This window comes from Ambystoma mexicanum, chromosome 4q (assembly GCF_040938575.1).
Source record: "Ambystoma mexicanum isolate Mex_15411 chromosome 4q, UKY_AmexF1_1, whole genome shotgun sequence".
Classification (NCBI taxonomy): domain Eukaryota; kingdom Metazoa; phylum Chordata; class Amphibia; order Caudata; family Ambystomatidae; genus Ambystoma; species Ambystoma mexicanum.
Genome location: NC_090928.1, coordinates 857561621 through 857586367, shown reverse-complemented (window position 1 = coordinate 857586367; position 24747 = coordinate 857561621). Strand labels below are relative to the sequence as shown.

Sequence of the window (24747 nt, the reverse complement as noted above, 5' to 3'; positions counted from 1 at the left end):
ACCTTTTAGTGGTAGTCCTGGCAGGTTAATGGACCAGGAAGAAATCATTGAAATACTGCATTGTGTATGAAAGTTGTGAAGAAGAAGAGATGGCAAATACACTGGGTTTTGTATTTGTATTTGTGCATTTATCTAGCGCTCATGATGGATCAAACCGTATAGCAGAAAGCTGGAACAATAAATTCAGACAAAACAGAGCTAAGCCCACAAAGATCAGCAACCGAAAAACCCTTATTTAAACAGAAATATCTTCAGAGCCTTGCAAAATTCATAGAGTGATTCGAGAGTCCTAATTTCTTTGGTAATCATGTTCCACGGTTTCGGACCAAAAACTGCAAATCTTCTATCTCGCCTTGTTGTACAAGCTGAAGGGGGAATAGAAGCAAACATCCTCTGGATCATAAACATCTCAATGATTGATAGCATTGAATCTCGTCTCTCAAGTATGCTGGAGCCAGTCCATTCAAGCATTTAAAGATAAGGAAAGCCACCTTAAATCTAATACACTCTTCTACTGCTAACCAGAGCAAGGCACGGCAAGAAGGGAAGATGTGGGCTGTTTTGCGCAGCCTGAAGATCATTCTGATTGCCGCATTCTGGGATTTTTGAAGCCTCTGTACTTGTTTAGATGGCATGCCCATCAGCTGGTTGTTACGATAACCCAGATGTGCATTTGTTAAGGCGCCTGCCACAAAGGCATGATCAGCATTAGGAATGTAAGGAGTACCTGCCGTAGAAATCGGAGAGAGTAATATACTGGCTGAACCTTAACTCCAACCTGGCCTTCGCTGCCAAGGTTTTCCTGCCACACACAGCCCAGGTTCTTAACCTTGGAAACAAACCTAAGATTGGTTCCTAAGAGGGTCGTTATAGGCAGTCCCTGCAGGCAGTGTTAAGTAAATGTCTTGGTTCGAACAGAATGAGCTTGGTCTTACCTGCGTTCAATTGGAGCTGATTATCAGACATCTATTGACTAACTTCCTCTAGGCACTGTTTATTTTTTTCTAAAAGCTTCATCAAAATTAACAATCCTGATGAAGATTTGAGTATCATCAGCATAGGAATGAAAACTCATCTCATGACATCTCAAAATCTCCATCAAGGGGCGCTTGTACAAATTAAACAATAGAGGTGAGAGTGAGGACCCCTGTGGAACTCCACACCTCATCTTGGCAGAATCCAAAAGAAACTCGCCCAGCCTAACCTGCTGTCGATTCAAACCAGTCAATGGCATGATCAGAGACCCTACCCACCCCTCACAATCGAACGATAAGGTAGACTTGGTTCCAAACCTAGGTCTGAAACCCAACTGAAAGGTGTCCAACAATAGTTCTCATTCCACAAATTCCTGTAACTGGCAAGTGACCACCTTCTCGAGGATCTTTGCGAGCCAAGAAAGACCCGCAATGGGTCGATAGTTCTGGAGAATCTCTGGGTCCAAGTTAGATTTTTTCAATAAAGGTGTAATAATAGAATGGTAGGTGAGCAGAGCATACCAAAGCATTCTTAGTAACACGTTCATTTTATAGATGAGGAGCGAATGCCAGAGCACACTTAGGTAGACATTTTTGGAGGTGGGAAGTGAGCAGGTCAAAACGTTCTTTGTCACACGTCATTGGCAGAGGTGTGCAAGCCAAAACACTGTTGAGTGCATGTCTTTTTTTAGGTTGGCAGAGAGCAAGTTAAAGCATTCTTAGCCACTTTTTCATTTTATAGGTAGACATAATTTAGTAATTGGGCAGACAGCAGGCCAAAGCATTCTCAGTTACACATTAATTTTGTAATGTAACAAGACTTGTCCTTGGCCTCAAGCCCTGGGATCGTATCTCTCCAGCTCTGAAATCTCTCCACTGGCTCCCAGTGGATGCAAGGATTAAATTCAAAACCCTCTGCATTGTCCACAAGGCTTTCTGGGGCCTTGGTCCAAAATACCTTCAGCTATCCCTCCGCAAATACCTCCCCTCTCGAGCTCTTCGCTCCTCTACCTCCAACTCACTCAGGGTCAGTTGTTTTTCTAAGAAACGAGCTGAGAGTAGATCTCTGTCTTCGGCTGGGGCCTCCCTCTGGAACAGCCTCCCTGCCACTCTAAAACTTGAGGAGAACCATCTCCGGTTCCGGAAGCACCTCAAGACCTTCCTCTTTTCTTCTGCCTTTGCTCCCCCTCTCCCTTGCTGATCTGTTCTCTCTTGGCACTATGCACCTGGCCATCCTCTGTCTTTTGGGCCCAGGTACCTGCTCATCCTGCCACCATCCCGCACTGCCTCCGGGCCACCCCTTGCACTGGGGTCTGTGTCTGTACCCATACAGCCCCCCCTTTTTCTTCCTGCACTTATCAGACCTACCCTGTCTGCTGCCTTAAACCTAGCACTTGCAAATTGATGGCTGCATTACCACTGTTTGTTGCCTTTATTATTTATTTATTGTTATTTATCTGTTTCTCCTCTGCTTCGCACTTTCCACCTCTCCCCCCTTCCATGCACTTTTCCCCTCCCTCTCTCCCATGCACTTGCGTGTTCTCAATGTCACTGGGCCTAGTAAGATCGCTGTTTTGTTCTCCCCTGTTCCCCTTCCTTGCATTGTCGTGCTCTGAAACACTTGTGTACGAGCGCGATAGAAATAAAATATTAATCAATCAATCAATGGGCATTTGTATAGCACCTTTCACCCTTAGTATGGTCTTAACACAGGTATAAGGCAGGAGAGAAACATTATGTGTGCAGCTACACCGGATTTTGTTGTGGGGGTAGCTGCATTCTAATGACAGAGGTGGTATGCACAACATATAGGAGCAGGAGAGACATTATGTGTACAGCTAGGCTGAATTTATGGCAAAGGTGTTGTGCAAATATAAGATCAGAGAGAGATATTATGCGTGCAGCTGGCCAAACTTTATCATGGGGGCAGCTGCATTCTAGTGGCAGTGGTGATGTGCTGGCAATTTGAGTCAAAGGATGGTATGTGTGCAGTTAGGCCATATTTTGTCAAGGGGATAGCCGCATTCTAGTGGCAATGGTGATTTGTGAGATATGTGGGTAGGGGGGAAATTATGTGTAACTAGGCCAAGCTTTATCGTGGAGTAGCTGCATTCTAGTGGCAGGGTGATGTGAAAGATATGTGAGCAGGGTAGGTGTTATGTGTGCAGCTATGCCAACAAATCTGTTGTGGGGAGGCTGCATTCTAATGGTAGAGGGTTGGACAAGATGGAGGAGACAATATATTAAGTGTTGCAAATGCATATCACAATACATTGGCTGTATCTTACATTCATCTAAATTTAAGCATTTGCAGCAAGCCTCACTCATCTAGGCACAGTGCACTAGCTGCATTCCACCTAAACATAGGTATAGGATATTGGTTGTAATCTGCATTCACCCAGAGTTCAAACACTGGCTGCAGTCTACCTTCAACTTGACCTAGATAGCATTAGCTACCATCTGCATTCGCCTAGATCTAAAGCATCGGCTACAGTCAATATTCGATCAGATTTCAAACAGTTTGAAGCTATCTACGTTCACCTAGGTGCAGTACAGTGGCTGCATTTTACGTACACATGGCTGCCTTCACACATCCTTTATGTGCAGACCATTGTGTCCATCCCAGGACTCACCCAAGTGCAGTATTTCTCAGTCCCCCAGGTTCATCCCGGGGCGCCCTGACAGATTCCTCCAAGGGCAGTATTCTAGCCATTACTAATAGATTCTTCCAGTGCTAAAACGAAGATCACTCTCAGCTTTCTCCAGGTGCAGTATCTTGGCCACTTCCACATTCCTTCTGAGCCCAGTCCAATAGGCTAACTAGATAATGAGGCATTGTCAATCGACATTACGTTATGAGCTGGTGGCAGCAATGCCGGAAAGGTAGGGTTTTACCGCAGCCCAGTTATGCCTCTGGCCCTTAGCCAGTTGCCTGGGGTAGGCTGCCGAGGGAGTCCCAGCTAGGGATATGGCTCAATTCATAATGCTGAGGAGAATAGCCATGTCTTGAGGGCCCTTGGGAAGGTCATGTAGTCTTGTGTGTGTCGGATGTGGGGTAGCAAGGAATTCCAGATGGTGGGGCCCAGGACAGAGAAAGTGGAGCCTCCAATTCTGGATTATTTGGAGGGGGGATCACTAGACAAAGAGCATTGCTTGATCACAGGTATCTAGTGGTGTGATAGAGGGTGATTTACTGTTGTATTAATTTAGGGCCTGTCTTGTGCAGTGCTCGGTGAGTGATGCACATGGCTCTGAAAGTAACCAGAGGTCCGATAAAGAGCCACTGGAGGGTGTGGAGAGTGGGGGAGATGTGTTCTCTTTGGCCAAGGGCGAGGAGGAGCATGGCTGCAGAGTTCCGGACTCTTTGGAGCTTTTTAAGTTGGTAAGAAGGGACTCCCAGGTAGAGAGAGTTTGCGTAGGCTAGTCGGGAGAGGACAATGGACCATAATTGCCACCACTATCCGGGGTAGGTGAGATAAGGGAAGATGCATCTAAGCATGCAGAGATATTGGTAACAAGATTTGGACACAGTGTTAACATGTTTGGATAGAGTAAGGTTAGTGTCCATTGTGCAACCCAGGTTTTTGACCATGGCGGATGTTACAGGGGGCCTAGATAGGGAGGCCAATGGTGGGTTGCAAGAAGAAGGCTTTCTTTTGGCAAATCATGATCTCTGTTTTCCCAGGGTTTAGCAGGAGATGATTGACCATCATCCAGCAGTCAATGTCTGAGAGGCAGGATGCAAGGTCTGGGTGTGGGGTGGTGACATACTTGGGAATTCTAAAGATGATGTGAGTGTCGTCAGCGTGGTTATATCAGAGGAGATTCTGTGATCAGATGAGTGCGAGCAGAGGACTTATGTAGAGATTAAAGTGGAGCAGGTAAATGCAGGTGCCCGGGGGCACTCCATTTCTGGCGGGTCGGGCAGAAGAGGTCAAAAGGGGAAGGTAGTTAATTTGGGGTCTGGTTGCAAGGAATGCCAAGGTAGTGGAGCCTGTCAATGAAGATGCTGTGGTTAATGGTGCTGAAAGCCGCTGAGGGGTCAAGAGGTGTTAGAGCGGCACAGCCTTCTGAGTCTGCAGTGTTTTTGAGGTCATACCATGTAGATACTATGGAGGGTTCAGTTCCATGAAGGGGTCTGAAACCGAACTGGGTGGGGCCGAGGAGGTGGTTGGTTTCTGCGAAGGTGCTGAGTTGGGAGCAGGCAGTGCGGTCAATCAGGTTGGCCAGGAAGCGGGTGCTGGAGATTGATCTGTGGTTCGCTGTTTGGTGAGGGTCACGGGAGGAATTTTTCAGGAGGTGGTTGTCATGAGATGTTATAAAGGCTTATGGGAAAGTGCCAGAGGCGAGGCCAGCATTGAGGCTCGGCCTAGCAATGTCCTCTGCAGAGGTCAAAATGAAGATTTCTTTGAGGAGGGAGGCAGGCATGGGTCATTTGGGGATCCAGATGGACGGCTGTCCATCAACAGTTTGAGAAATTCCGGTCTGGAGATGGGAAAGAAAGAGGAGAAGGTGGAGGTTGGGTGGGATCACTTGAGGAGGCGGGTGGATGCATTGGGAGGGTTACTAGTTTCATGTTGATAGTATGTGTTCTTTCTAGCGCTATCTTGTGGAAATGGTTGGCGAGGGTGTTGCAGAGGGTTTGGGAGGCACAAGGGGGGGGTGATGAATTCTGAAAGGATCGTGTGAGGCTCCTTGCTATTGTTGTGGGCATTGGAGAGTCTATCCTTGTAATAAGATTTTTTGGTCTTACCGATTTCAGCTTTGTAGATGTGATGATGGAAGCTGTGGAGACGAGTGACAAGTGTTTCCTGTTAGGTCCTTTCCTCTAATTCTCTTCCCAACGCAGCGCAGTGCTCAACGGTGCTCAGCACCTGGTGCCTGAAGCCTGGAACTCTGGCTGAAGCCAAATTTTCCTGATGGCGGACTGTGTTGCCAGAGCTCCCTCCTCCCGCATTGATCACAGAACGAGGTGGTCATAAGGACTTGAGGGAGCACGGAGGAGGAGCACGACCTATCAAATAACATTGTTCTATGCATCTCAAGCCCCGTCCTTTGCCTCTTCTCGCAGGGCTCCCTCTACTCCCCCCAGACCCCAACAGTCTCTGCTGTCCCACGCCATCCCCTGCAACTGGCAGTGGGTGCATCCCCACCCTGCAGGAATAGGAACAGTTACAGATGGACAGGCAGGGTTTGCTGATGAACACACTTGAACTGTGACAAAAAAGAGGGCTGAAGAGGCCTGTAGATCTAAATGACCGACACGCAGGCCTAACATCCTTTGGCAGAGTCAGGCAATTAAGATGAAGGGCCTGCACATGCACCTGAAGCCAATTGAGAAAGGCTGCTGCAGGAAGGATCAATAGAGAGAATCTGGAGCATGAAGCTGGCATTTCACAAGGAAGTGTGACCACAGAAGGGACTCCGGAGCAAAGGAAAAGCAGATTCCACTTGCAGGCTCTGAGTTGGTCCTGTGCTCACAAATCATGTTTGGCTGTGGCTGCACTGGAAGCAATTGGCAGTCTTTCCAGGTGCGCCTAATTGCTGTGAATGCAGAGCTGAAGCTGCGCGTTTACCCGAGGCCGGTGTGCAGAGGCAAGCTGAGGGACGCTGGAGAGAAGGAAATTATCCCCTATCAAGGCTGGATCAGAGACACCCGCACTGTGGAGAGGGGTGGGTCCCAAGAGAGCCTGTAGCAGCAGCCTGAAAGTCAGGAGGTGGAAGCAGCCAGCAATTGTTGTGATTTCATGAGCCGGTGAGTGAAGCTCTGTACTCCGAATCACGTTAAAATGCCTTGCCGGTAAGTGTAACCAGCATAATCTTCACTTGCGTAGAAGTGAAAAAAGTGGAAACGTCCGCAGTTGTGGGAAAGTCCAGATTGACAAAGGGAAATGTAGCACGCGGTTGTTCAGCGTTAAGCTAAGTGCTTGCATAAGAAGAAATCTTTCCTTTTCCATTGTAACCCAATATTCATTACAGGAGAGGTCACGTGTCTCCTATTAAGTTGGAGAACATTATCGGTAATTCTTTGAGAACCCCTAGTTGACTTTCCCAAAGTGTTATAAGGACATTTCATCAAAGAGAGGTTGCATATAAAATATTTTGTTTCCCAGTACTTGACAAAGCAAAATGATGTTTAAATGAAAAGGGAATGCAAGTTTATAAGTTAAAGTTCTTCATTAAAAGAAGATCGTGTATACCTAAATCTGCTTCTGAAGGGAAAACTGAATCTTGTAACACTCAGAACTAACTTTTTAATAATTGCAGACGTTGTTGAAGTCGTGGAACTAACAAGCATTGCCCAAGCCAGTAGACAGAACCTTCTTAAAGTTAAACTAGGACAATTAAGAAATGATCACCAGGTGTCTGAAGTTGTTGAAGTTGGTCCTGTGACACAAGGGTGACATGGTTATCCAAGGCTGGAAGAGTGGCTATATAGCTTTGGGATAACTACTGGAAGCAAAACAGTGTATCTGAAGCTGGGAAAGGAAGTTGGGTGCTTGTTAACCAAACTAAATCTGTGAAACTGCGACTGGTGAGGCAGAGAGAAGAAACATCCAAAGAGCTCATGCAGATTTTTGTGGTAGCTGCAAGACTGAACGTAAAGGCAAACAGGCTGCCCTTTGTTATAACATAGAGAGAAGAGTGCCGTGTCAACCTGTAGAGGTTGAACAGTCTTTTATGAAGTTGCCCAATATATTTTTAAAACAAGTTGTAGCAGAAGCAAATAGCTGCAAGACTGAAAGTAAAGGCAAAGAGGCTGCCCTTTCTTATAACATAGAGAGAGGAGTGCCTTGCCCACCTGAAGAAGTCGAAGAGTCTTGTTTAAACTTGCCTAATACCATTTTAAGTCAAGTTACAGCAGAAGCAGTGGAACTGTGGTTGTTTATAATGTTGTCATAATATTTGCAGTTGATTAAAGTTGAAGCAGTAGTAGACTGTGAAGCTAAGGAGCCTGCTTTCACAGTAAGTTGTATTCACAGCACTGCAGAGGTTACAAAAGAAGAATTGCTATTCATGTTGAAGTGACACTTTTGTTTTGACGTTTTCCATTCTATCCTGGAAGGAGATTATCCAGGATTACCATTGGTACTGTGCTCTTTGTGGAACTTGGAAATGGGATTCTTTCAACAACTGAAGAAGGAACTGTTACCAGTGGATTTTTGTTTTGAGTGAAGTTTTGTTTCTTTGGAAATTTGTATGAACTGATTTAGAGCTGTATTTTTATTTTCTTTAAGAAAATGACTTTGGACATTTCTGGTGGAATGAGATCTACCCAGGACAAGTAGAAGTCATCCTAGATACTGGTTATGTGGTAATCTTGTATTTATGTTGTTCATGATGTGTTTTAATTGTTCTGTTTTTTAGAGTGAGGGTCAGTTATGCATATGCTAGGAGTTTTTCCCATAGAGTAGGTCGGGAATTCCCTTGTAGAAGAGGCTTAGTTAGGTTTTTATGTGCACTTTCTTCTTTGTAATAAAATGTCAACTATTGGGAAAACTACAAGCAGTTGTCTGCCTCGCATTACTGACTGCTCACACTAATTACACAGTACATAAAGAGTTGGACGATTCCTTCCTGAAGGATGACCTGAGGTTGGAACTGGTTCGGCTGTGGCTGAGAGTTTGGGCAAATGACAAGGCAATCCTAACCAAATCAATTATGAGCCATGTCATGGCACAAAACGTTTTAATGATTCCATGGTTTACATTCATAAAAACAATCCTTACAGGGTGTCAATTTTGCTTCCAAATTTTATAATGTGGCAGGTATCTCGAAAATGGTGGCTAACATCAAATGTGATTTATTATTAAGATGTGCCATGGAAAGAGAACACCTTGACATTTTGAAACCTGCTAATAGAATGCACGCAGTTCTGTTTGATAGTCTGCTTCCTTATGACCTAAGATGTTAAACGAATAGGTTCTTATCACCAGAGCCCATTTTAATGCTCTATGGCTGAATGAGATTACTGTAAAGTGGATAGGTTCATGACTAGGGTACCTAATGGTGTCAGATTTTTAATATTTATTTATTTATTTATTGTTCGCTTGTTAGGCGCTTATACAGCAAGTACATATTGTTTCAAAGCACCCACAGCGCAAAGGGAGGGAACAAGGGAGTGATACATATTGAATACACAACAGAGGAGGGGAAAGGAAAAAAGGACAAACCTAATATGCCTTGTGAGTATTCAGAACGTGAAAGTGTAGCAAGGAAGAGGACCGAGAGGGTAAGGGCTAGAGTGTCTGTGCTTGTGAGTGAGCAACAGATGAAGTTCATGGTGTGGTAAGTGCTACACGGCCTGGAGCCGTGTTGGGTGTAAGTGTGAGCCTCCAAGGTGGAGAGAGTGCCAATGCAAGTGCTGAGAGTAGACAGAAGCTGGGCGATTGGGTGTGGGCGGTCAGGCGCCCCGAGGATGCATAAGGGCCCAGGACACCAATCACAGCAACTGTGAGATTAGCAGAGGAGAGAGGATGGGAAGGAGGAGGTAAAGAGGAAAGTCTCTAGGAGCTTCCAGAATTTAAGTAAGTCCTGCTCAAGGCACAGAGGTAGGGGGAGGCTGTTCCATAGTAGGGAGCCCGGTGAGGAAAGTGATCAACCTCCTGCCCTATGCTTAGAAAAGCACTTTACACACAAAGGACCTCATTACACATTAGACGGTAGGGGGTTAACGGGGCCGGCCCCATTAACCCCCTATCGCCTCATTATGAGGTCTCCTCGCGGGACCCGGTAAGGATGCCTGGTAAAACCAGGCGTTCTTAGCAGGTCCCGCAAGCAGACCAGGATGCAAACAACGGGCCCGTTATTAACGTGCCCGTTGTTTGCATCCTCCCCATTCCCACTGAGCCCTATGGGGGCTCGAATGGGAATGGGGATGTACCAGGTCCGTGTTCCCTGAATGGGGAAATACCAGGCCCTCCAAGGTCGGAATGGCCCGGTATTTCCCCATTCAGGGAACCCGGTACCTGGAATTGGGGAAGTCATGCTGCAAATAGCGGCATGGCTACCTCCAATGTCATAATGAGGCCCAAAGAGTTGGTGCCAGAGGAACGTAGAGGTCTGGAGGGAGAATATTTAGTGAAGTAAAGTTGAAGATAGTGAGGTCTAGACAGCCTTGTGGATGATGCAGAGGGATTTTAATTTAATCCCTGCAGCAACCGGAGCCAGTGAAGACTTTTTAGGGCAGGAGAGCAAAATTATACTTATTAATTAGTACTTAGGATACAGTGAAATAAAGTAAAATAATACTCATTATACTTATAAAACCTCTTCTTCTGTTGTCTGGCATAAGCGACTCCTGTATCATAATCCTGATAATTAAATCTATGAGATTCAGGCACTGCAAACCAGATTCATAGTAATCTGTTAAGAGCAGAGACATCAGTAGTGGCCTGAATTGTATTGGGTTTAGTAAGAACATCCTTGAGAATATAAGACAGTTTGTCAAACTGAATTGAGTGATAACTCTGCATTGTATTGATTTTATTTGTATTTTATATGATTTATATCAAATATCGTATTATCGCTCCTTGGATTTTATATATTGAAGTGTAACGATTATTATTGTATTTGTTAGATGGAAAACGAATAAACACTTTACAACAAAAACATATTTGAGTTTTGTTATTAAGAAATCAGTATATTTGATTAAATGTATATATATGTACATGTAAATGTATTGAAAAAATGTATATGTATTTAATTTTGCAGACTATATTAGAGCATATTTTAATTTAGTTGCGTTTGTTACCCAGAAGAGTGCAGCTGTGTTTACACATGTTCTTGTGCATCTTGTGTTAATGTCAATAATAAGGACTTTGGTTGAGATCACACCAGTTAGCACCAATAAATTAAAGAAATGTATATATAATTTGTTATAGATATATCAAAAACAATAAGAGTGTGTTCCACGTATATATTGTTCTTAGTTACATAACATTATATAGGTGAAGGAGACCATGCCAAAACATTCTTAGGTGCATACAATGTTTTGTAGGTGTGAAGACAGCACAGCACCGTTTCTTTAGTTGCATGTTTATTTTATAGGAAGAGGAGAAAGCACACCAAAGCTCCTTAGGCACACTGTCATGGTCATGAAGTCAGGGGCCCAGGCATGCAGGGGTCGCATGCACAGGCGACATGGTGCAGGCTCATGAACAAAAGTAAACAAGAACATCCATTTAACACCAAAAGGCTTTTATTATGTACATAGCAGTTCAGATGCATTAACCTTGAACTTTCTATCCATTAATCAGGATGCATTAACTTGAACATTCCATCCATTAAGCAGCCCCAAGTTTATTATTGGCTGTGGCTGTTAATGGATTGCCTTTGCACGTGCTCACTCTCTAGGAGTGGCAGGGTGTGGCTGGTAAACCGGCCCTAATGGGCGTGCCCACGATCTCAGCTATATAAGCTGCCCGATCCTCAAGACAGACGCTATACTGAAACACAGGATGATGTACAGATAGCTTCCTCTGCCCAGTCTTAATATATCTATGGCTTTGCCAATGCCTTCAACCTCTTTGTCTCCTTCACTATCTGTGGCATCCCGAGACTCAATCTAGAATTAGGGGGTGGAACATAATCCTTGTCATGTTCGACATCTTCGAAATCTCCTCGCCCATTCACATAAGCAATGAGAGTTTATGAAGGGCGAGGACAATTTGGGTTGTCCTCGCCATTGTTTAGTTTATTATTTGATAATGGCGCATACAGGGATGTAGAAACGTTTAATTTGCTGCAGAGCAACGTACAATGTAGTAAATAGCAAATAAAGTATCCCTGTGCGTATTTTGCCACTGGGAGGCAGCATTGCGCCAAATACGATATTTATTAATGATGAAAAGCACTATTTAATTTAAAAAACGTGGATTATTTTTTTTAATCATATTTGGAGGGGTGAGAATAATTCCTGGGGGCGAGTAGGTTGAATAAGTAACCAGCCCTGACATTTGTAATACTTTGCAAAGCCTGGTATTGTTCTGGGCAACATTCCAGACCATTGCTCTTCGCTTGCCAAGCCATTACAGAAAGGAGAAAGATGACATGCAAATCCAGCTTGGTTGCACCCCAAAAGGGGCAGTCCAGCCCGAACTGCTGGCCCCACATACCTTCTGCATGCAAACACGCAAACCCAGATTTGGTTCGGCCTCAATGGGCATCATCAGTGAGGTGTAGCTTGTGTCCCTAGGCCTAGCAGCCATGAGGCCCACGTCTGGGCATAACCATCCCACTCGAGGTGGTAAAACAAAGCAAGAGGTGATGGCTGGAAGGTTTAGAATCAATGTTAACCTCTGGCATCACTCTGGGTAACACTCAAGACTATTGTTCTTCGCCTGCCTAGCCATTATAGAAAGGAGAAAGACATCCCAAGAGGCAAAGCGATTACATTAAAACATACCCCTACCGGCAACACTACTAATGTGATTTGTGGAATTAAATGTCCATGTGGACTTTAGTATGTTGGCATGACCTCTAGGAAGGGGAAGGTGAGGTGGGGAGAGCATAAGTACAATTTAATTACGCAGTTTGGTAATTCTTGAATCTGCACATATTCCACAAAGGGGTGCAATTTGATGCAGCTTTTGTCTCAACGAGAAGTTTTTTGGATCAAGTGACTTGAATCTCTTCATCCAAAGGGCATGAATTTCGAATGTGATTTTTCCTATTTCCTATAATGTATGCACTTTATGAAGTTTCCTTGGCTGCAATCAATTTAAAATGAGGCGATCTGATTGCTTATGAAAAGGCATGTATCCATTGATTGTTTGATGAGTTCCAATAATTAATTCAATCAACACTTTTATTTAAATGTTTCACTATGCAGGCTCTTTCAGATTATTTTTTTCAATTATTCAATAGAAAATATTTTCAATATGAATTTTTGACGACCCTGCCAACAAAACTGGAGGTACCACCAATGAGGCTTGTGGATAGGCTCTGCTAAGTAAGCATCTGGTAGGTCTGTGCACGCGAACCGGTCTCCCTCTTGCAGAATGTCCTGCCAGAGGTGGATGCCCTCCATCTTCAAGTTCCGATAAAGCAGGTAAGCGTTGAGGGCCAGAGGTTGATGACCGACCTGACCTTTGGTTTCCTTTTTACTAGGAAAAGGTTGCTCACGAAGCCTTCTGACCCTTCCTCGGCTGGACTGATTGCTCCTTTTCTTAGAAGCTCTGAGACCTCCTTTTCCATGAGGACCTGATCATACTCTGGCAGGTAGATTGAGTGTGGAGGCCCTTCTTGCCTGGGATCCTGGTAAAATTCTAGCCGGAAGCCATGCACCATGAACCTGGACCCATGCGTCTGCCGTAATCTTTTGCCATTTCTCCTGGCATAATGTTAGTCTACCGCCGACCGCTGGAATAGGGGTGCTTGTGCTTGCGTTGATTGCATGCACTGGCATCCTCACCTGTAGTGGCGACCTGAGGTCTGCTTGCGCCTTTCCAGCATGTACCCCTTTCCCTCCCGTGAGAGAAGGAGAAGAGATTAAGCTTCCTGTCCTCTTGCTCCCTCCATGAGCCTCTGTCATAAGGCCTTCGTCCATTGCCTCGGCTGGCTGAGCAGCCTCTCCCTCTACCAGTCTGCCCAAAAACATTAGGGGCAAAGACTTTCTTCAGGGACGCCTGGGCCTTGTCAAGTGCGGGAAAGATATGGATGAACAATGACATTTCCTTGATGAAGACGTCCCCAAAAGCAGTCCTTTCGCTGCTACAGCTGCTTCGGATGAGGCCAGCTCCCCCAGCTTCTGGTCGATCTGTACCTGGACAGGCCTCCTACGTTACATGAATATAACCCAGTTGGCATTGGCGATCATACAAACTGCCTGCAGCACCCATCCTGCCAGCATCTGCAGATCCATTTCACTGGTGCCTTCCCTGGCCTCCTTTGCCATCTGCCAGATCTTGGCAAACAGTCCTACTGCATTGAGGAGCTTGTCCTGACAGGTGCGCCATGACCTGTCTATCCCTTTTCTTATGTCCCTGCTGCACCTAGCCATGAAGGTCAGCATTTTAGAGTCTATTTCTGGTGTTTCTGGCCTCCTTGTCTGGCACGCGTGGCCTGCAGCATTCTGCTCTAAGTTTGCTCCTGGCTTCCTTGTTGAGCGGGGTGCAAAGGTGTCTGCTTAAGTAATTCGCTACTTTGGCTGGAGGCTCCCACGCAGAGGACCTCACGTGGACAAACAGATCTGGATCAAGTCTGCCATCTGACGGCTCTTGGTGGCTCTTGCTTCTCTTGCTCTTTCTGCTGGGCTCCCCGCTTCTGCATGAGGAAGTCTGACAGCTTACTTACAGCACTGAGGCGTCATCACCCGTGTAGCTGGGCATGTCACTGGACTCTTCACACTGTTGGTCTTCCTCGGAGCTGGAGGGTGCGCCCCGCGCCATGCGCGGCTCCTGAACCGAGTCCATCGACTCTTGTAGTGGGCATGCTTGCTCCTGTGCCTGTGAGATGTACCCGGGTGGGGGTTACGGCTCTTCTTCCCCCTTAGTCTGTCTACTTTCAATTCTGGGATCTGAAAACTCTAGGATCCTGAGATAAGGAGACAAAGTCATTGAGAAAGTCTAACTTCTTAGACAAGGGCCCCAGCCCAGCCAGCACCTCCCTCTGCATTAAGTGGTCCCTGGATGGGTGCCTGAGTGGATTAGAGGACCCTGTCCAGGGTGGCTCACTATCAGATGATGTCTCTCCTGAGACTTGCATAATGCTTCCCAATGCTGGAGTTCCCAATGTAGTAGGACATGGTTGTATGATGCAACAATGAGAGGATCAAAGCTTCCCAATCAGCTGGGGTTCATATACTACATTTAAATGCAGGGGGCTTGCTGCAGATATGCCGCTCTAAGGTTTGCCTGGGACCTGGACCCGTCACTGCATGCTCTGCGGCTGTTGCGTCTGAAGACTGACGTGGTGACGCTTTCTATCTAGCAGGTGGCAGGTTCCTCAATGTTAATAGACAAATTGTGGAGTGGGAGGCACAACAAAGTGTCAACAATACTACTTCTGTCGGTAATGTTGGGGTGATTGTAGATAATGTATGAGGTTTAGTAAGCGGTGCTTCAGGTGCAGCTGGGAAGATCGCGAGGCCACTCGGGATCCAAAATATGAAACACAAAACAAGCACCGGACGTTGCCGACCGATAGCCCAAAGCTGCACTCTCAACGGATGAAATCCCTAATGCAATTTCACAACCTAGTGGGGTTAATAAGCTCCTCTGAGGAGCCAGTTGACGTGGTGTTTAGATGTTTTTAAGACAAAAATATTTATACTTTTTCTCTCATTTCATTCAAAAGTCATAGTTAATAAAACATATCCATGTTTACATATGCCTGTCCACCTGCTGCAATGTAGTAAGGAAAGAAACCAAACTGACTCGAGACAGGTTAAAACAGGTAAAGAACAGTGTTTATATGTCACACTTAGTTGAAACCACACTGTTAAGCACACAGTGTGGGTGGGGTATAAATTATAACGAACAATATACAATATGGCGTTTCAAACAACAGTAACACAGTTGAGCCCAAATAGCGCTCAAATAAACCTGGAGGATTATACAATAGTTGTGTCTTGACAGTCAATACTGTACCATGTTCTGCCGCCCTGTAGTGGCGAACAGGTGTTGGATGTGGCATACTGATGCCACCCTAGTGAGAGACCATTTGAATCATGGGATGGTATCCTACTGATTATAGGATCGTAGTGGTTGCTGGGGCCCCAGGAACTGTGAATGTTAATGGGAGGAACACAGAGACTCTAACCACATATCTCCCTTTTCTTGTTTCTTGGTTGGGGCTGACAGGGGTAAAGTCCTGGTATAGGGCCTTCATATTCCCACCTCTTACCTGTATCAGTCAAAGATTGCCCCATGTGCAAAACGTGTGACGTCACAAATCTAACATCATCACGTGTTCCTTCGTACTAGCCGACGTGCAACGTTTTGTTAGGAGTCAACTTGCCATAAGCAAGGTAAGTATCAATGGTTCGCCAAGTACATGGTCAATATTTGGCAACCCAACGGTGTAAAAATCATTTTAACGAATGCAAGGATGTTATATATGCACTAGACAAGTTGGAGTGTATGCTAGCATACCGTGGGGGCCTCTAGGCATGTGCTCAGAAATTGGTCAAGGAGATGGCTATCCGAAAAAGAATGGGCATGAACCTGCGTGGATACATGTCTGTCTGCATCCTTTGCTCATGGAAGTTAACTCGTGGATGTTTGGGGGCCTCTATGTATGTGCTCTAAAATTGTGCAAAGAGGCCAGTGTAGGAATACATGTGGGTGCAATCCGGTGTGTCTGTCTGCATCAATTATGAGTCAACTCATCACGTTCGCTGAGTCCCCTTCTGATGGAGTCAGTTACTGAGATCTAGCATGCTTCCCTCTGTTTCAGCTTTGAAATGATGTCACCGTTTCTTCGGGATATCTGTATTTTTTCTATAACTATCCACCAGAGTTCTTTCGCTTGGTGGTGTTTTTCTATGCAGTGTTTAGTAATCTTATTGGATTCTGTGTCTGTCCTGATACGTGAGCGATGTTCATTAAGGGGGGTGGAAAATATGCATGTAGTATTGCCTATGTAAATGATGTTGCAGGGGCAGTATGGTGTGTATGGAACATGTTTGTGTTGCTATTAGAGTAGAACCTAAGCTCCCTTGAACTTTAAGTATTTGGTGGGTGTGGTGGAACTGTATGACGTGCAATGGTCACAGGGGTAGTATTCCCAAATCTGAGGTAGGCCCCACAGTTGAGTAAGTGTTGGTTCATGTGGTTCCAGCTATGTTTTGACCACCCTTTGGTGTAGGGTTCTCCCTTTCTTGAATGCAAAGAGAGGACTTGTCTCTATTTGTGAGTTTTGATAGATAAGGGACCAATTCATTCTGATGCAACATCTCAGTAGATTGCTGTGAGGACTGTATGTAGTGATGAATGTGATTTTGTCTGATTGGTCTTTTCTGTTTCTGCTGTTGAGTAATGACGCAACCCGTAAATCATATTTGGGGTATCCTCTCTCCCGTAGTTTGTGTTGTAATTTCTCTGCTGCAGATGCATATGTCGGAGGAACTGTCCGTAAAGTAGGGATTGTCATAAACGGTCAGGTTGAAAGCTGTCCCAATATAACAGTGTTCCGGTCTGTTGGTTTGGTAAATGTTTTGGTTTTAAGTATACTGTTGTCATTCCATGTGGTCAAGTCAAGAAAGGATATACTCTATTTGTCATATTGTATTGAGAAACGAATATGGGGTGTAGCATATTAAGCCAATTGACAAAATTCAACAGTTCACAGTAATCACATCACTGCAATTGAGCTGGGACGTGATGACTACAGGAAGCAATCCCGTCCTTTGGGAGATCAATCGGAGAGAGAGACTGTGTGCAGGTTCCTCGTGCGTCAGAGGGCTGAATTGTGGCTTATTCACCTGCAGTTTTAAAACCAAAAATAACATTCAAAGACAAACATGTAAAAGTGAAAAGAAAAAGAGAAAAATTGGGAATTCCCATTTACTACAAACTGAAGCAATGCGTACTGACAGCGAAGCACAGTTTTAAAAAGTTCGTCTTAAGACCTCTATCCAGCAAAAGAAGGCTCGTCAGGAGCAGCAGGGAAATGGGTGGTGAGTTCTAAAGCCCTTGAGCAGCTGCTGGAAAATCCTGGTTGGAAAGTTTAGCGTGGCAAAATCTGGTAAAATCAAGTCAGAAAATGTGAACACCTGCAGCTTTTATACACAGTTTGATTCAGGACAAAACCCTTAAGGGCTAAATGTACCATGAAAGTTAAGAGGAAACCAATGAAGATCAAGTACTATCAAGGCAATGCAGACACATTTTGTGAGCCTGACATTAAATTAGAGTAAAATATAGCTCTAAATTGGGTCACTGAGAATTGAGAAAACTATTATTTCTATGCAGCCTTGATAGAACTAAAGCCTAAATGTTGATTCATATGCTAGGAGCATGCGTGCGTTGTTTTTTTGTCTTAGTACAGGAAGCAGTACCAAACAGTATTCAACGTCTTGCGCAAAGCGAGATTCAAATGAGAAAGAAGAAACAATGATATTTATGCAGAAGTAGCCAAAGTATGGCTGATACCAAGTCAGGAAAGTCAGACAGCAAATCAGGCAGCTGCTCATCTGAATAGTGTCTCATTCGTTGGCAGCTGGCCAATATCTACCGGGTAAATTCAGAGAAACTCTATGGGATACCATTCTCGCTCCCTTGGCAATAGAAAAAACCGAAAACTGTTGAAAAACTGATAAAATCTGTAATTCGCAATTGGCGTATGGATCCTCTGAGACAGACCATGAAGGAATCACAGGGATTCTAAATTGGTCCATGTGACTAAGCTGAGCGGGATCAGCCCACACTAGCTTAGGTTCTTTTCCTACACCCTTATTTCAAATGATCCACTAATCAACTGAACATAGTATACAGGAAGAGACCACACCTGACCTTCCTGACTTCAACCCGCCTTCTGTGTTTCTTACCCTGCGATCAAAGCCCTGGAAGCTTTCAGGGGTGTGACATGTGGAACTAAGGCTTGTGCTCTGTGGGCTTGTTTTTTTACTCTTATTACTTCAAAAAGCAAAGAGGCTCTTATGCGTCAAAATGGTTCCTACGGGATTTTCCATTTACAGGATGTTCAGGGAAATAAAGAACACTAAGTTCTATAAAAGGGGAAATAAGTAACAAAACAATTGGATGTCATCTCCAGAAGATCTGCAAAACAACGTATCTCCGATTCCAGGATCCAGTCCCGGGAGTGTCTCGGTCACTCACAATCTGGGGGTTTAAGAATGCCGATATTCCTGTTTTTTTTTAATATTAGTTCCCCTTCTCCTCACCCTCATTTCTCCTCTCCTTCTCATCCTTGTCTCTGATTCTTGAGATACTCGTCCACCTGGATGTCAATTTCTGGTTGCGCCTTCCCTCAAAGCCTGGCAAGCAATAGGAGGGAGAGATTCCTACAATCAGGCAAGGCCGCCAAAGTTTACACCAAAGCTATGGCCTTGTCAGCTATACTGCAGGTTGGTTGCGCCATTGCCCTTTCTCTCCCTACCTGGGGGACCAGCCTCTGGTACCCAGCACCAAACCTTTCTCTGCCTCCTCATCAAGCGGCAACAATATCAATCCTAAAACATATTTTTCTACTGAATCTCTTCTCCATCTCCCCCCCTCTTCTTTACATTACTTTCCTTACACCTCCTTGATGCATAGCCACATGCTTATATGTCAACCCCTCCTCCACCGTCTTCTTACAGATGTGTGACATAGCTGATATTGTGCCCTCTTGTTCTTCAGTCTTCCTTGGCAGACTCTTATCATGTAAGTGTGCCACTTTGATGTTTCTCCACCCTCATCTGAATGTTTCTCTGCCTCTCTAAACCCGAGGTCACCCTCAACCTCCTTCACATTATATTCCTCTCCTCTCTGGTTCTTTCTCAACACTAAGTCCATATTCACTACTTTGTCTTCCTGCTCCTTTTCAGCTTATCCTTGGGTCTCCTTGCCTCCCTCCTCCTCCACCTACATCACTGTTACCTCATCCTGGATCAACACCTTCTCCTGAGTCACCAACTCCTACTGAATCATCATCACTTCCCGAGCCACCACATTACCCCAAATCACCTCATCAGTAGTAATCACTGCTGCCTTTCCTCCCCCTTTCTCCACCCTCTTTTCTCCAACCTCCTCTCAAATCCTCCAACTTCATCACCTTCACTCTCCTGCCTTTCTGTCTCCAGCCTCCTGTGATGAATCCTGCAGAGTCCTCACAAAGACCCTACCTGAAGTCTCCTCCCAGGTGGCCAGAGGAAGGCAGTCACTACCTGATCCTAACCCCTGTGGTGGTATTAGCCGGGAGGATCACCTGGGAGGAGAAGGGCCCCAAGAGAATAGAAGGACTCCCTTGAGAGGGACTTTGTATTTGTCTTCCTCAGAGGGAAAGATTTCCATGACATCCTGATATGAATATGTAATGACTTGGTGTCAGAGTGAGGTTTCTCTTCACAAACCTGTCCCTTTTGTTGGTTGTAAAAACTGGCATAAACAACATAGGAGACAGAACCTTGATACTCTGGCTTCTTATGAATCTGATCCTCCCTTGAAACTGAATCAATGATTTATCAAGAGTTAAACTTCTGTTCACAAAGTTGCAAACATTTATAGTATGGCGAACTCTTGTAAACAACAGGAGAAGGATAGATGTTGACATCAGAACATTAATATCTTAAATTCTGATGAAGCTAATTCTCCTTTTAATTCAAACCAATCATTGAGTATTTTTAAAACTCTTGTTGGGGGTATCATTAATAATAAGAGGGACAGAAGTAAAGTTGAAGACAACATTCAGAATAAAGGAATAATCTGAACATTGGGGACTTCAAGTCCCACAATGCACAAAGTACTGGGGCGAGGAAGATGGACTCAGAGTCTAGTGGTTCTAATGACCCACACCTGAGCTGTACTTTGGAATATATAGGACCCCCACAGGTGCAGGCCATTAGAAGTAGGAGGTGGAGTGGTTGCAGAGACTCTGCGTTGCAGTAGAAGTGGAGGAAGAAGGGGAATGGAGCCGCCAGAGTCGCTGCTATTTCCAGAGAAGATGACAGTCCAAAGAGGGTCTCTACCCTTAATGGCATTGTAGGCTGAGTTTATGAGGCGGGAAGCATGATTGCAAGAAGCCGTACCCCTGGAGAGAGAGGCTCTCCTTATTGTGAGTAGGGCACTGGTGGCATGCAAGCAAGCACCAGAGTGCTTCAGGAGCGAGGAACGCTCCTTTTCCAACCAGCACAGGCCGCGGGAAGTGGAAGGAAGCAGTTTGCCATGCAGGAGGTGGCAGAGGAAGCCGAAGACACTGTGGCAGCAGAGCAAGCAGACGTGTATGCATCCACCTGTGAGTTTACCACCATTGAGTAACCCAGTAAGCTCTGTAATCATCCACTGGCCACTAATGATTATTTTGAATACTGAACTGACATAAATAAGTTGAAGTGGCATGATAAGAACTTTGTGAACAGACAAGAAAGAAAAGAGTATAATTATTACTATAAATGCCAACACTATTGCCAAAGTCTAGAGATGACAATACTAAAACCAATTAACAATATCCACGTTTGCCAAAGCCAAGAGAGCGCAATGCTAATTCCAGTTAACACTAACCACCATTGCCAAATCCAAGAGAGAGTAATACAAGAACATGTTAACAATAACCTACATTGCCAAAGCCAAGAAGAGGCCATATTGCTGTAAGCTAATTGTAACCCTAATTGTCAGAGTGAAGAAGAGGCAGTAGTTGGGAAAAGGCTCAACAAGCATTGTCTAAGCCAAAGAAGAGCAAGTGTGCTAAAGAGAATTTGTCAGCATTTGGTTAATTTAGTAGTGGCAAATCAAGAGGGGCATGAGAGGAACCCTCCTGATAGAAAGTATTCAGGAGGAGCGGAGCAATACCTGCATTGCATGTGCCAATCACAGAAGTGGAACAAACAGCACCAATCTGTATCATCTTTTCCCAGAAGAAATATTAAAGTTTGATGTTGTTGAAAGTAAAAGACTTTACCAAATAGTTTGAAATGAACCTCATCAATGAAGTACTTGTAGTAGTATTAGGAGCTTTTTTGTTCTGGCAGGCGAGTATACCAGGATAGGGTTGTTTTAGACATTTCACAAAACCTACAGCAGGCAACAGTGTACTGCATGCAAACAGTAATCATCCCAAACGCATCATTAATAATATCCCATATGGGGAATTTCTCAGAATCAAGACAAACTGTAGCAATTATGAGGATTTCTTGAGAGATGCTGAAGAGTCCACTGAGAAATTCAAATCAAGAGGTTATACTCAAAAAACCCTCAATAAAGCCATGACCAAAGTTAAAGAGAAGGTAAGAACCGGGTTGCTTGAAAACAAAGACAGCAATGAGCAAAACAAAACTACAAAGAAATTGATATTTATCACAACCTATAGTTCGGACACCCAAATGATCTGCAAAACTCTAAATAAATATTGGAATATCCTACAATTAGACCAATATTTGATCAAATATCTAGATGCAAAACCAGCCATCATATATCGGAAGGTGCCGACCATTAAAAATCTAATAAGTCCAAGCTTTCTCAAACCTATACAAAAGCCAAAGGATCTTAGACCCATGTGGCATTTAGAACCCATTCAAGGCAACCACAAATGTACCAACTTCAGAATAGGCCCTCAAATGATCAATGGAAATGACTTCATCCAACTACCAACTGGTAAAATAGTAAAGATCAAACAATCAATTGCAACACCAAATTTGTTATATATGGAATCCAGTGCCTATGCGACAAACTGTACATAGCAAGCACTATACGAGATTTGAAAATAAGAATAATGGAACACTTTCGAGCAATCAACAATCAGCACCTCAAATACCCTTTGGCCAATCATTTTCATACAGTTCATCCTACTGGCAAACTAGAAGCAAGCACAATTTTGGGAATTGAAAAGTTGGAGCCACCACCAAGAGGAGGTAATAAAGAGTAACTGGTAAGAAGAAGAGATGCCAGATGGAAAATCGTATGGAAGTTTGTATGACTGGCCTCAATCAGGACAGTGAAATGTCCAGTTTTCTTTAACTCTCTCCTGGATCCAACCTGAACTGCAAGCTGAGGTTCAAGTACGCTTCAGCCCATAATTGCCATTTCCTGACCAGAGGCCATTCAGAACCCCTCTGTATCCACACATCACTGTAAAAAATACTTTTTTTCAAACAAGACATACCATCATCAAGACTGTATCCACAGATTATGGGTGCATATTGTTTAAAAAAATATATATTATTTCAATATTATGCTGATAAAAGGGAAAACACAGAATCCAAGGATCATTGCGGCATTGTTTTACACAATGATGTCATCAAATGCATGTGCGCGATGACGTAATCATGTTGGTAAACAAAACAGTGGCCATTTTGAAATGCTGATCCCTTCCTTGGGTCGACATTGCTAGAGACCACGAGGAAAGCTGTATCCTTGTGCTCACAGAGACTAAGGTACCCAAAGGTAAAATCCCTGTTTGATCTACTGTTAATATTAGAATGCCTCTCTAGATTGTATATTGCAATAATATTAATATGATAAAAAAGATATATTTATGTTACTTATAGGAGACTCTACATCAGAAATGTAACTTTTCTCCAGAGGACTAGTTATAAATTAATCTGCTTTTGACCAATCACAACAAAGGGTGAGCAACAATCAGAAGCTGTCATTTAAAAAAAAAAATCTTTAAGACACAATGAGAGTAGGTCATGTGTCTTGAAGGTCATGCTCTATCTAGTTTTGAAACAGTGTCTATTTGTTTTCTTTTTCCTTTCTTTAGATACATATAACATTGTGGTTAAACAATACCTCCTGATGACCCACTAGAAGGATAGCAGAGAAGCACCTGTTGAGGTTATGGAACAATTCTGAGGCTATGGAAACTATTGTGCCTCATTTTTTCTATTTTGCTGACATGATAAATTGATGATATATCCAAGAGGATTCAATAAAATGTTCTTTTCAAACACTCAACTGTTTCAAATGTGCACTCTTAAAGGATGTTAGTTGGCGTAATCCTTAAATGCCCCATTTTTGCTTTTCCAGATTGATGTCTAGTATTCGGCAGACAGATTACAGGGACATGATTGCTGATGACTTTATTTGACTTTATTTACCAAAGATTTTTCTATCAAGAAATGTGACTATAGGTTGTCCTTTGCCTGTGCTTTTTTTTACGTTTTAGTGGTAGTCCTGGCAGGTTAGTGGATCAGGAAGAAGTCATTGAAGTACTGTCTTGTTTTTAAAATTTGAGAAGAAGAAGTGGCAAAACCACAAATGTATTTTGTTAACTGTTGTAGAATCATCCTGACAAAACATTATAGTTGACACAGATGAACATGGACGTGTATTGTTTCCTAAGAACTTTTGAAGTTGTGTTGAATTCTTTGCTACAAGTGGAGGGATAAAGATTGGTCATCCAAATTAAATGTTGATTAAAATCCAAGTATATAACGTTTTAAGGTGTGTTGAACTCTTTGCTACAAGTGGAGAGACAAAGACTTGTTGTCTAGCTGAACTGTGGTTAAAATCGAAAAAAAACATTTGAATCAAGAAGAACTTTATAGTCAAAACTTGGTTGCAAAACTGAACTTTTCTATTTTGAACTGTTGGTTACATATCTGGCTTTGAATCTTGGGACGGAGATCCAACCCAGGTTACAGGTATACACAGTTTAGTTTATGTTGAACACATATATTATTTCTGTTATATTTGAATTGCCATATATTCCCTTTATGAGTTTGATGTATGCATAACTATGAGGGACAGATTCCTTTTGTTAGAGTGTTTCCTTTAGTTTATGTGATCGGCAGGGAATAAGGGTAGGGATAGTGAGGCGTTTGTCAAACCCTTTTGAGTTATCAAGTTGTACACCCCACATTTCTTACACCTCAAATTCCCCGTCTCCTCTTCACCCCTCCTCTGTCTCAGACAATCTCCGTCAGGGCCTCGTTATATATGTGGATTTTCCTGCCCCTGGGTACCGCCCAAGGGACCCCCCTTGCTTCATCATGTTCAAGCACCTATACCTTTTGACTTGATACTGTATTGGTTGAAGTCTTTGTTAATGTGGATTTCCGACCACTCCAGAGGCTACGGTGCTCCTTCCACTACTCTGCGGTCCGAGCCTTTTTTAAAGATGGGGTGTCATCTTGTAGCCTCATAGTACCGTTGCATGGGAAAGGACTGGC

General features: G+C 43.9%; 1 protein-coding gene across 2 annotated transcripts in view; it reads right to left on the bottom strand.

Moving 5' to 3' along the window:
* Nucleotides 1–24747, bottom strand: part of LOC138468025 (fibrillin-2-like) — a 691910-nt gene that overhangs the window by 584970 nt on the left and 82193 nt on the right. The gene's annotated exons all lie outside the window — the stretch shown is intronic.